The sequence below is a fragment of the Alexandromys fortis genome, unplaced genomic scaffold, assembly GCF_014885135.2.
Source record: "Alexandromys fortis isolate MF-2015 unplaced genomic scaffold, M_Fortis_MF-2015_v1.1 scaffold_65, whole genome shotgun sequence".
Classification (NCBI taxonomy): domain Eukaryota; kingdom Metazoa; phylum Chordata; class Mammalia; order Rodentia; family Cricetidae; genus Alexandromys; species Alexandromys fortis.
This window is the reverse complement of record NW_026067986.1, coordinates 685,003-688,869: the sequence shown is the minus strand read 5'-3', so window position 1 is coordinate 688,869 and position 3,867 is coordinate 685,003.

Below are 3,867 nucleotides of genomic sequence, written 5' to 3'. Positions count from 1 at the left end.
CCTCCCTGCTGGCGCTTGGAAGTCAGAAACAGGAAACATATTGTCACTTGGCCACACCAGCCAGTGTGCTCAGCACACTAAAGTGTATTTTCAACAACAGTTATTCTGTAAGCCACGTACTAGACCACACATACTGGGGTCCACATAAAGTAAAACAGGCCTTTCCCTGTGACAATTCCTCTCCAATCAGCTGCTACCGTGTGAAAGAGAAATCCAGTATTCCATAAACACTCCCCTCATCCATCTTTTCTAAAATTCTTTTAAACTATATTTAAACACGCGCACACGCGCGCGCGCGCGCGCACACACACACACACACACACGTGCACGGCTCAGCTCAGGTTTAGAGGTCAGAGGACAAGGTGCAGGGGTCAGTTCTCTTCCTCCATCACATGGGTCGTGGGGACCAGTCTCAGCTTGTCAACCTTGGTGGTGAGGGCCTTTATGCACTGAGCTGTCCCACAGTCCCGTCGTCTTTCCCAATAACTGACAAGTCATAGCCTGCCTCCTTGTTTCCCACCCGTTGGGCAACTCATCCTAGGTGAATGACCCACTGTTGAGAGCTCAGAGGGACTCCCTGTCTTGAGTGCACACTGACGGTCCCTCTGGCCACCACACTTTGGAGTTCTTCACTGATCTCACTGAGCAGTTGCAGAATTCCCGTTAGAAGATGGCACTGAATACCGCAACACAGACAGCTGTCCCCGCACAATCTTCTAACCTAGAGACAACGTAACAGTGGTTTGACTCCCCGCTGTGGGCAACAGCCTTCCTGGTTCACCGTATAACTTGTCTAAGACCTAGACAACAGTCCCCCGTAGATTTTGTGCAGGTTTGAACATGTGGCACACTCATTTTATCTTAGTCCTATTAGTTTCAATACTCATCTTTAACAACCGATTTGAACTGCTTAATTTATTTATTTTTTAAAGATTTATTTATTTCTTATGTATACAGTGTTCTGCCTGCATGTATGCCTGCCAACCAGAAGAGGGCACCAGATCTCATTACAGATGGTTGTGAGCCACCATGTGGTTGCTGGGAATTGAACTCAAGACCCCTGGAAGAGCAGTCAGTTCTCTTAACTTCTGAGCCATTCTCTAGCCTGAGCAGCTCAATTCAACGTATTTTTTTTAAACAGCATTGCTTTAGATATACTTACTCTCACAAAACAGAAATCCAAAATAACATGGCCTAGCAGGCTAGAAGTTCCTGCGTTACTTATTCGACAATTCGGAAACAGAGACAACTCAGACTTGGAAGGCCAGCCTCAATCCACAAAGTACTGAGGTAATGGGGTCCCACCACCTCACTATCCCACCCTGGGGTGCATATGGCTCTTGTCTATCTGCTTCAAGATGGCAGCATGGTTTCCAGCTTTCACTTCTACATTTCAGCCAGCAGTGTGATGAAAAGGTTAAGAAAACAAGGACAAAGATTTAGAAGTAGTTATACAGGATAAACTGTCTTGGCAGAGGTTTGACAGGAAATGGCCTCCAAAGAGAGTTGCACTATTAGGAGGTGTGGTCTTTCTGGAGGAAGTGTGTCACTGCGAAGCAGGGCTTTGAGGTCACATATATGCTCAAGATACTGCCCAGGAACTGAGACCACTTCCTGGTGCCTGCAGGATGTAGGATTCTCAGCTAGTTCTCCAGTTCTGTGCCTGCATGCTGCTGTTATGCCCAGATCATGGAGTCCCCCCAAAACCAACTAGAAGACTGAGTCCTGTATGTAAAAGCATAGAGCCTTGATTCTTACACAGACTCTCCGTGTGTCCAACTTATTGGAGTGGTCAGAGAGCCTCGCACTCAGTTGGGCTGACCACTGGGCAAAACTGACTTTCATCTAAACTGAAGATCACCAGACAGTGGACAGAATCGCTGGAATCGACAGCCTAGCTGCTCAGGTCAAGGTAGGCTTGTCTTCCTACAGACTTCTCAGCCCACAGAATCTTCTGGAGCCTGGCAGGCCCTGGTCTAAACAGCAAAAGAAAAATGCGACCCTCAGCAACCATGGAGGACCCTGAGGAGTAGCTCTAAGTGTGCACCTGTTATAAAGCCTTTACAACCGCCACCACAATGAAATGTCTTCATCAGGAAGAGTTGCTGTGGCCACGGTGTCTCCTCACAGCAACAGAAACCCTAACTAAGACAATCACAGTGCCCGCAGAACTGGCAAGCATCTCATTGAACTTTCATGCCACTGGAGAAACAAACCCAAATCAACCCTAGCATGATCTGAGCTTAGAACTCTGCTTTCTTCATAAACACAAAATAGTTTGCAATTTTGAAACGCATTAAATTTGGGCAAATGCTACCACCATGATTAGATAATTAATCTAGTTCATTGTACATTACATTTTACCAAATAGTCCACCAAATCGGAAAATCATTTCATCAATGGTACTCCTGTGCGTGACCAGACAATCACTACAACACACCACTCTTGGATGGCGTCTGCAACTGCTACATCCTTCCAGGAATTTGTGTGGTTTCCACTGCGTGTTAAAGGTTATGTTCCACATCCACACATTGAAATACACATTTTATGATCAAATAGCTCAGCTTTTTTGTTGTTGTTAGTTCATTGGTTTCTTTTGTTTTGAAGCAGGGTCCCAGGCAGCCCATGCTGGCCTCAAACTCGCTAGGGACCTAAGGAAAACCGGATGATTTTTTAAAATTCCTCCTGCCTCCCCATCTCAAGGGCTGGGATTACAGGTGTGTGACCACACCTGGTTTACGTAGTGCTGGGGGTTGAACCGTAGATGTCACATACCCTAGGCAAGCATGCTACCAAGCTATATTCCCAGCTTTGCTTTCTTTCTTTAACTTGTTCTTTTTATTACTGGTAGGTTATTATGTGGATTTAAAAACTAACCTTATGTGTATAAGTGCCTTGGTTTAAGTTTCCCCAAATGAAGGATTCTAGACAGGTGTAATTTATAGGTTAAAGGGACGGGGACTATGAAAAAGCCATTAAACGCTATTTTATCAAGCAAGTGATCCTTATGAATACCTGGAACTTGAGAATTGCCCTAAAAGTCAGCTTCGGGGCTTTGAGGTGGCTCAGCAGAGGAAGGCACCTGCTGCCAAGCCTGATGACCCTGAACCCACAAAGCAGGAGAGAACTGTCTCCCAAAAGTTGTTCTGACTTCCACAAACACTCTGCGGCACTAGGGCCCCCACAAACACCTCTGTGAGCACGTGAGCGCGAGCACACACACACACAAATAAATGTAATTAAAATATTTTAAGTTTGCATTTCTGTCTGCTTTAATAGACACACTAATTGCTATTCAAAGTTCTGACAACCTACACATTATGCGTGTTTTCCAAACTACTTTCCAATATGAAGATCCTAGACAAAGCACACGTGCACCCATGAGTAAGGGCCTGCTGGCTTCCTCTGCATCAAAGGGCCCCAGGGAAGAAGGGGACAAACACAGTGTTTCTCTTGAAGTCTGTGATAACTCACCGTGTAACCCGAGGCGTCTGAAAATCAACCACTTGAAAACAGACTACCCAAGATTCTGCTAAGCTGCTGCTGGTGGTGCCTTCGGGAAATGCAGGATTGCAAACTGTCTAGCCAGTCTCTTACCTGCTACGGAAACGCTCAGTGTCACCGCCAAGAGGAAAGCAAGCAGGAACCCCAGGCGGCTGTCAGCTGCCAGAGTCACCTGGAGGCTCTGGATAAAGACCCTGCACGTCCTCGGATTTAATCCTGACCTTGCAGCCTAACCACTGACTCACTGGCTGTAAGCCTTCTCCGCCAATCCTTCCTACCCTTGCTTTATCCTCCACCTCCCCGAGGGTTTTCTCTCACCCTGATAGCACACTCCGCTCTGAGCCGCTGGTATTTCTGCTCACC